The sequence below is a fragment of the Triticum aestivum genome, chromosome 6B, assembly GCF_018294505.1.
Source record: "Triticum aestivum cultivar Chinese Spring chromosome 6B, IWGSC CS RefSeq v2.1, whole genome shotgun sequence".
Taxonomy (NCBI): Eukaryota; Viridiplantae; Streptophyta; class Magnoliopsida; order Poales; family Poaceae; genus Triticum; species Triticum aestivum.
The window spans coordinates 107538417-107547956 of record NC_057810.1 but is presented as its reverse complement, the minus strand read 5'-3'; positions in this window follow the sequence as shown (position 1 = coordinate 107547956).

Genomic DNA, 9540 nt, shown 5'->3' with positions numbered 1-9540 from the left:
GTGTACCAAACGTCACAACGTAACTGGGTGACTATAAAGGTGCACTACAGGTATCTCCAAAAGTGTCTGTTGGGTTGACACGGATCGAGACTGGGATTTGTCACTCCGTATGACAGAGAGGTATCTCTTGTCACACCCTAGCTAGTCATGCATTAGAGTGTTGCATCATGTTTACTCTTTCATCAGAAACCTGAAATGGGGATGACAGAACCCCCAGTCCCCTCTGAAACCAACTAGGGTTTACTAAAAACTTTTTCAATGAACCTGAAATGCCCTTCTAAAATGCCCATCATTTTTGTCTTGGTTCAGAACCTCTGCCAAAAGTGATGCACATTTTCCTAGGCCATCTTAGGGTTTTTGAATTAAATAATAAATATTTGAATTTGGGCATTTAAAATTATATAAAATATTTAAATGCTCAAATATCTCCAAACTAAAATGTTTCATGTTGGAAATAATCCAACTATGGACCAGGAGTAGTTTGGTGATTTTTGGAGTTGCCTAAGTATTTTATTTAATTCAACAAAGTTGCAAAAGTTGCAAAAAACAGAAAACAGAAAGAAATGGAAAAAACTTACCTGGCGCCAGCACCCGGCCCACCTGCCGGCCCAGCCCAGCGCCGCTCCAGCGAGCTGCTTGCCGGCCAGGCAGGCAGGCAGGTGCCCGACGGCGACCGCAGCACGCGCCACGCACCTGCTCGCCGCCTCGCCGCTCCCCTCGCCCGGTGACGTCGTGGACCGGCCTCCCTCGCTCCCCCGAACCCCCCAGACACCCCCTCTCCTCTCCAGCTCCTCCCCCTCGCGCTCCCCCGCCATGGCCGACGCCACCATCGCCGTGCCTTTGTCGTAGCCGTGCTCCCCGCCGCCCGTGCGTCCTCTCACCGTGTCCAGGAGCTCCGCCGCTGTCCACTCCATCGAGCAAGCCGAGCCCCGAGCGCTCGCAACGCCCGAGTCCACCGCAACGACCTCGGCCGAACCGCCGTCGCCGGAGATCCCCTTCAACGCTGTCGTCGCCCCGGTCCATCTCCGGCCACGCCAAGGGCTTCGTCGCACTCACTGTGAGCTTAGCCATCTCCCCCTCCCTTCCGTTCTTGCTCCCGAGCCGTGTAGCAACCTCCCGGAGCTCAACCGCACCCACCGCCATGGAGCTCGTCGCCGACGTGCTCCTGGTCATCCTCCGGCCACTCCACGGTGTCCATCATACTCACCGTGTTCCGTAGCACCTAGCTAGCTACTCCCCGAGCCTCACCGACCCCTCTAGCGTCAAGTTCGTCTTCGGCCGAACCCCGGTGGCCGCCAAAGTCGTCATCGGCGCCAACTCCGGCCACCCCGACCCCAACGGACTCCACCAAGAGCTGCGGCTTGTCCTCAGCTCCACTCCGGTGGTCTCCGCGACCCATTTGGTGGCCGAAACGGCCAAAACCACTTCCGCCGCCGCGTCGGGCTCGCCGGCGGCTAAACGCCGATGCAGCCGACCCGGGTTTGACCACGGGTGGGCCCTGGTTGACTCCCCTGAGTCAATGACAGGTGGGGCCCAGCCCTGTTAATTAAACAGGTTTAGTTTTAATTAAACTTTAATTAATTTAGTCACCCTGACATGCGGGACCCACTGTCAGGTTTGACCCGGACGTGTTCCGTTGACCTGCTGACGTCACACTGACGTCAGGCTGACGCGATAATTGATTTTCTGGAATTATTCTAATATAGGAAATTCCAGAATATAATTTAAACTTCAAAAATTCATAACTTTTATTCTATAACTCCAAATCAGACAAATTATATATGTAAAATGATCAGAAAAATCCAATCTATCCATCTGTACCATTTTCATGCATAATTAAACAAGTTAACCTGATGTTTAATGCAGAACAAGGAAAAGCACTTTAAAAGGCCATGTTTGAGTTTGAAATTTGAATCTTTGATTCAAATTGGTTCAAAGCCTTCTGGTCTTAGTTGCATTAGCCCAACACACTCATATTGCTATGTTTCATGCATGCATCATATTGTTGCACATTGTTTGGTGATGGTTGTGTATCGGTGTTCTTTGCGGCAGGATCTGCCTCCGAGGAGTATCGTGATTACCCTAACGAAGAACCGTATCAGTGCATCGAACCATCAGGCAAGCAACCAACCATTTGATCATATTGATACAATCCCATGTTCTCGCTCCTGCTCTCTTTTACTGCATTAAGACAACGCGTTTCAAACTGCTGTGTGCTACGGTAGTTGAACCCACTTCCTCTGCATGACCTGTCATTGCCACAGTAACTAGATGAAACCCACTAGCATGTGTAGGAGTTGATTGAGCCATATGTATGTGTTGTTCCTACCCTGCTATGCCTGCTATGCTTAGAGTCGTGTCAGGTCTGGTTCATCTGGGTGATGGGCTAGAGTGAAATGATTATGTCGGTAATGAGAGTGGTGTGGTGAACACGATTTGGTAAAGGTATCGATGAGAGGCCATGTAGGAGTACATGGTGGGTTGTTTCATTGAAGCCGACCTTAAGCACTGAGATCTGTATGTGTGATTTAAGATACAGCTACTACCATACATTGGGCCCTGAAATATGACCCCGCTCGACTTCTTATTCACCCTAGCTCTCTGTCCAGGAGTTGCAAGTAGTTTCTGGTGTTTGTAGCCTACTGGAGGCCGTGGACAGCGCTGACCGTAGGGGTGGGCTGTGATGCGGTAGGTACATGGCCGGGTGTACCGAATACCCGTTAGGTATCTCGGGAACCCTCTTCACATCGTTCGGGGCCGTATGGGAAACCTCGGCCGGACTCCCTGCGGATGGAACCTGGATAGGCGATAAACCTGGACTAGAGGCTTAAGTGTTTAGGTAGGTCGTGGTCTACACCCACGCCGGCTTTCGCTTGAAGTCTGCCGAGCACATGTCGTGTGCAGACGCTAAGTGGTGGAAACATGTATGAAGAAGTACACCCCTGCAGGGTTATCATGATCTATTCGAATAGCCGCGTCCGCGGTAAAGGACTACTTGGTTGCCTATACAGTTCATAGACAAGTAAATGGAAACTACTAAAAGCCTCAAGATAAGTGTGAGTGCCGAGGATGGCTCTTCCGTAGGAAGACGGAGGTGGATCCTCGGTAGTGTATTGAAGTGGAGAGTAGCGGACTCGTGTACGCAAAACCATTTCAAGTTGGAGTCTCGTAGGTTAGCCTAGCCAAGAGTCAAAGCTGGCTTGCTGCAATAACTCCACCAACCCTTCTTGATAATATGCATGTATGTAGGATCTGATGTAAGTCTTGCTGAGTACCTTTGTACTCATGTTGCTATAATTTACATTTTTCACAGAAGACGCTGCAACCCCTTCTGATGGGTTCTACGTAGACGTTGACATCAATGAGTAGGCTAAGGCCCAGGTGGTGATCCTGAGCTTGTGAAGGACCTCATAGTATAGCTAGGCTTTCCAAGCCTCTTTTATTTTACTAGTTGTCTGTACTCAGACAAGTTACTTCCGCTGCTGGTTTGTATGACTGTATGACTTGAATGCTGGGTCGTGTGACCCGTACCTTTGTGTATGATATGTATGGCTCTCCGAGCCTTAAATAAAGTACTTGTGTCATAGAGTCATGTTATGATGCCTTGTTGTATTTGCACATATCGAGCATATTGTGTGTATGATTGAAATGCTTGGTATGTGTGGGATCTGACTATCTAGTTGTTTATCTTTAGTAGCCTCTCTTACCGGGAAATGTCTCCTAGTGTTACCACTGAGCCATGGTAGCTTGCTACTGCTCTGGAACACTTAGGCTGGCCGGCATGTGTCCTTCTTCGTTCCGGTGTCTGTCCCTTCGGGGAAATGTCACGCATTGAGTACCGGAGTCCTGTTAGCCCGCTACAGCCTGGTTTACCGGAGTCCTGCTAGCCCAGTGCTACAGCCCGGACCCACTTGCTGATGACCGACACGTTCGAAGCTGGGTCATGGATGCCTGTCCCTGTAAGTCTGTGCCACTTTGGGTTTACAACTAGTCATGTCAGGCCGGGCTCCTTAACATATGGATGCTAGCGACACTATCATATACGTGAGCCAAAAGGCGCAAACGGTCCCGGGCAAAGGTAAGGCGACACCCGTGGGGATACCGTGCGTGAGGCCGCAAAGTGATATGAGGTGTTACAGGCTAGATCGATGTGTCATCGAGTCGTGGTCCTGACAGCATTGGCATCAGAGCCGGACTGCCTGTAGGTTATCCAAGCCAAACTGGTCGATGTTGAGTCTAGAAATTCTTTAGTTATATGTAGGGGAATTGTTTGTGGGTTGGCACGTAAGGCTCTTTTACTCCTTTATCTTATGACATTCTGATCTGAGTCAGTCTATTCTTCCACCGGGGGTTAAGGAATTAGGATCTATTCTCTATATCAGGATCACGTGTTACTAATCAGTAGTACCTTATAGGTTTGATGGATACAAGCCTAGTTCAGTTCTATTACCGCATTATGTTGTTAGAATGGTTTCAGAACTTTGATATGATGATGTTGAGTGTGTATGAAATCCTTTGTCAAATGTCTTAAAACCCTTCTTGAGCATTTACAGCTGTTATGCTGCCGGAATTTTGCTAGAAATTCTAATGCCTTTGCATTATGATTGTGCTTTCAGATGGCCACTCGCGACCTTAATCAAGTGGTTCGCCTGACTCGATGCCTAGATGTACCCGGCCATACGGCCATGTTGGTCAGGGTAATGACTGAGGCTGGATACCGTTGGTATCCTGAGTACACGGTCGAAGAGCAATTCCGAGACTTTAATCAAAGCCAGTATCTCTGCACTGTCAGGATACTTCCATCTTATCCTGGGTCCACCGAGCCCCTTCACTGCTCCTATGGACTCGGGGTTACTATTGAGATGGCTGTGCAGGACGCCGCCTACTCTATGATGACCATCATGCGAGTCAGATCTGGTCTACTTCGGGACTCTGATTTCCGGTATATGCCAGGATCACTTCCGGGAGCACAAGGGTATCTCCAGGCTATCTATGCTGACCCCACCCAGGAGGATTCACGGACTCGCACCACTGCTGAGATGCTCGAGGATAAGGACCGTGAAAATCGGGCCTTGAGGTTAGAGCTCTTCAATACCCGTGCTGACCACTGGGCCACATTGACTCGGTTTGCACCGGCGGTGCAAGCTGGATATTCGGATATGCGCGATCTCTATCCTGTGAGATCTGCTCTGCCAGACGTGATGGGTTGGCGTGATGTAGGAGGCATCACCCCACCTCGCGGTCCCTGCAGACCACCGTCTGTTGGTCCAAGACCTCATTCCAGGAACCGTCCCGATTGCTAGAAGACCCTATAAGATGGCACCACTAGAACTAGCCGAGCTTAAGAAACAACTCGATGAGTCCTTGAAAAAGGGTTTCATCCGACCTAGTTCATCTCCGTGGGCTTGCCCCGTCCTCTTCGTCAAGAAGAAGGATGGTACGGACCGGATGGTTGTAGATTATCGACCTGTCAATTTGGTCACAATCAAGAACAAATATCCGCTTCCCAGGATCAACGACCTGTATGATCAGCTCGCTGGATCCTCAGTCTTCTCCAAGATGGATTTGAGGTTGGGCTACCATCAAATCAAAATCAGAAACGGGGACATTCCTAAAACGTCCTTTGTTACTCGTTATGGCCAATACGAGTACACCGTCATGTCCTTCGGTTTAACCAACGCTCCAGCCACCTTTTCTCGGTTAATGAACTCAATCTTCATGGAGTATTTGGATAAATTCGTCGTAGTTTATCTCGATGATATACTCATCTACTCCAAGAACGAGGAAGAACATGCCGAACATCTAAGGCTAGTGTTGAAGAAACTCCGAGAGCACCGCCTTTATGCCAAGTTTTCCAAATGTGAATTTTGGTTGTCAGAAGTGACCTATCTGGGTCATGTAATATCTGGTAAAGGTATTGCTGTTAACCCTGAGCGAGTTCAAGCCGTCCTTAATTGGACCCCACCTGAATCGGTCAAGCAAGTTCGGAGTTTCCTTGGCCTAGCGAGCTATTGTCGTCGCTTTGTCGAGAACTTCTCCAAAGTTGCTAAACCTCTAACCGAACTCCTTAAGAAGGACAAAAAGTTTGAATGGACTCCACAATGTGAGCACAGTTTTTAGGAACTGAAAAGACGCCTGACTTCTGCTCCCGTTCTGGTACCGCCAGACTTCTCTAAGGACTTTGTTATCTACTGCGACGCCTCGCGACAAGGACTAGGTTGCATCCTCATGCAAGATCGACACGTAATTGCTTACGCCTCACGGCAATTGCACCCACATGAGGAGAATTATCCTACTCATGATCTAGAGCTTGCAGCCGTAGTCTATGCACTTAAGACTTGGCGACATTACCTCCTCGGTAACCGTTGCGAAATATTCACTGATCACCAAAGTCTGAAGTACATTGTCACCCAACCTGACTTGAATCTCAGGCAAAGACGTTGGGTTGAGTTGATCACAGATTTCGACTTAGGAATAACTTACACCCCAGGGAAAGCCAACGTCATGGCTGATGCGCTAAGTCGTAAATCTTATTGTAACAACCTGATGTTACAACAAAGTCAACCGCTTCTCCATAAGGAATTTCGGAAGCTTAACCTTCACATTGTTCCTCAAGGATTTCTTTCCACCTTGGTGGCGAAACCTACTCTTACGGATCAAATCATCGCTGCCCAGAAGCGAGATAAGGGAATAGCTAAGATCAAGGAGAACATTGCTAGCGGAGGTGCTAGTTGTTTCTCCACAAATGATCATGGTGTTGTGTACTTTGAGAACCGTTTAGTGGTTCCCAAGAACCAGCATCTACGGCAGTTGATCCTTAAGGAGGCTCATGAATCCCCTCTCACCATTCATCCGGGTAGTACCAAGATGTATCAGGACCTACGCCAGAGGTTCTGGTGGACTAGGATGAAGAGAAAAATTGCTCAGTATATCGCTAATTGCGATGTATGTCGTCGTGTAAAAGCAGAGCATCAACGGCCTGCTGGCACCCTTCAGCCCCTAGCTATTCCTGAATGGAAATGGGATAAAATTGGTATGGATTTCATTACCGGTTTTCCCAGGACCAAGAGAGGGAATAATGCTATTTTCGTCGTTGTCGATCGTCTTTCCAAAGTAGCCCATTTCCTACCTGTTCGTGAGAGTATAACCGCTAGTCAGCTGGCAGACTTATACATCTCCCGAATAGTGTCTCTCCATGGTGTTCCTTTGGAAATTAACTCGGATCGAGGAACTATTTTCACCTCTCGATTTTGGGAAAGTTTCCAAAATGCTATGGGAACCCGTCTCTCCTTTAGCACCGCTTTTCACCCTCAATCGAGTGGTCAAGTAGAACGCGTCAACCAGATTCTAGAAGACATGCTTCGAGCCTCTGTTATCTCTTTCGGAATGGATTGGGAAAAGTGCCTTCCATTTGCCGAATTCGCTTACAACAACAGCTATCAATCTAGCTTGGGTAAAGCCCCTTTTGAAGTTCTCTATGGATGACGGTGTCAAACACCCCTTAACTGGTCAGAGACCGGGGAAAGACAATTCTTTGGCCCGGATATGATTCAGGAAGCAGAAGAGCAAGTTCGTGAAAAGTTGAAAACAGCCCAATCTCGTCAAAAGAGTCAATATGACCGAAAACATAAGGCTACGACTTTCGAGGTTGACGAGAAGGCTTACCTTCGGGTTACCCCTCTGAAGGGAACCCATCGTTTCGGTATCAAAGGCAAATTGGCTCCTCGTTACATTGGACCTTTTCGCATTCTTGCTAAACGAGGAGAAGTTGCCTACCAGTTGGAACTACCTCCGCACCTCTCCAGAGTCCACGATGTCTTCCACGTTTCTCAACTCAGGCGTTGCTTCTCGGATCCTATCCGTGGAGTGGACCACGAAACGCTTGATCTCCAAGATAATCTTACCTATCGAGAGTACCCCATTCATATCCTCGATCAGGCCGAGCATACCACTCGACATCATAATATCAAGTTTCTCAAAGTACAATGGTCGCACCATTCTGAGGATGAAGCAACTTGGGAAAGGGAGGATCGTCTTCGACTTGAGTATCCCGCCTTCTTTCCGGAGGAACCCAAATCTCGGGACGAAATTCTTTTGAGTGGGGGTGAGTTGTCACACCCTAGCTAGTCATGCATTAGAGTGTTGCATCATGTTTACTCTTTCATCAGAAACCTGAAATGGGGATGACAGAACCCCCAGTCCCCTCTGAAACCAACTAGGGTTTACTAAAAACTTTTTCAATGAACCTGAAATGCCCTTCTAAAATGCCCATCATTTTTGTCTTGGTTCAGAACCTCTGCCAAAAGTGATGCACATTTTCCTAGGCCATCTTAGGGTTTTTGAATTAAATCATAAATATTTGAATTTGGGCATTTAAAATTATATAAAATATTTAAATGCTCAAATATCTCCAAACTAAAATGTTTCATGTTTGAAATAATCCAACTATGGACCAGGAGTAGTTTGGTGATTTTTGGAGTTGCCTAAGTATTTTATTTAATTCAACAAAGTTGCAGAAGTATTAAAAAAACAGAAAACAGAAAGAAATGGAAAAAACTTACCTGGCGCCAGCACCCGGCCCACCTGCCGGCCCAGCCCAGCGCCGCTCCAGCGAGCTGCTTGCCGGCCAGGCAGGCAGGCAGGTGCCCGACGGCGACCGCAGCACGCGCCACGCACCTGCTCGCCGCCTCGCCGCTCCCCTCGCCCGGTGACGTCGTGGACCGGCCTCCCTCGCTCCCCCGAACCCCCCAGACACCCCCTCTCCTCTCCAGCTCCTCCCCCTCGCGCTCCCCCGCCATGGCCGACGCCACCATCGCCGTGCCTTCGTCGTAGCCGTGCTCCCCGCCGCCCGTGCGTCCTCTCACCGTGTCCAGGAGCTCCGCCGCTGTCCACTCCATCGAGCAAGCCGAGCCCCGAGCGCTCGCAACGCCCGAGTCCACTGCAACGACCTCGGCCGAACCGCCGTCGCCGGAGATCCCCTTTAACGCCGTCGTCGCCCCGGTCCATCTCCGGCCACGCCAAGGGCTTCGTCGCACTCACTGTGAGCTTAGCCATCTCCCCCTCCCTTCCGTTCTTGCTCCCGAGCCGTGTAGCAACCTCCCGGAGCTCAACCGCACCCACCGTCGTGGAGCTCGTCGCCGACGTGCTCCCGGTCATCCTCCGGCCACTCCACGGTGTCCATCATACTCACCGTGTTCCGTAGCACCTAGCTAGCTACTCCCCGAGACTCACCGACCCCTCTAGCGTCAAGTTCGTCTTCGGCCGAACCCCGGTGGCCGCCAAAGTCGTCGTCGGCGCCAACTCCGGCCACCCCGACCCCAACGGACTCCACCAAGAGCTGCGGCTTGTCCTCAGCTCCACTCCGGTGGTCTCCGCGACCCATTTGGTGGCCGAAACGGCCAAAACCACTTCCGCCGCCGCGTCGGGCTCGCCGGCGGCTAAACGCCGATGCAGCCGACCCGGGTTTGACCACGGGTGGGCCCTGGTTGACTCCCCTGAGTCAATGACAGGTGGGGCCCAGCCCTGTTAATTAAACAGGTT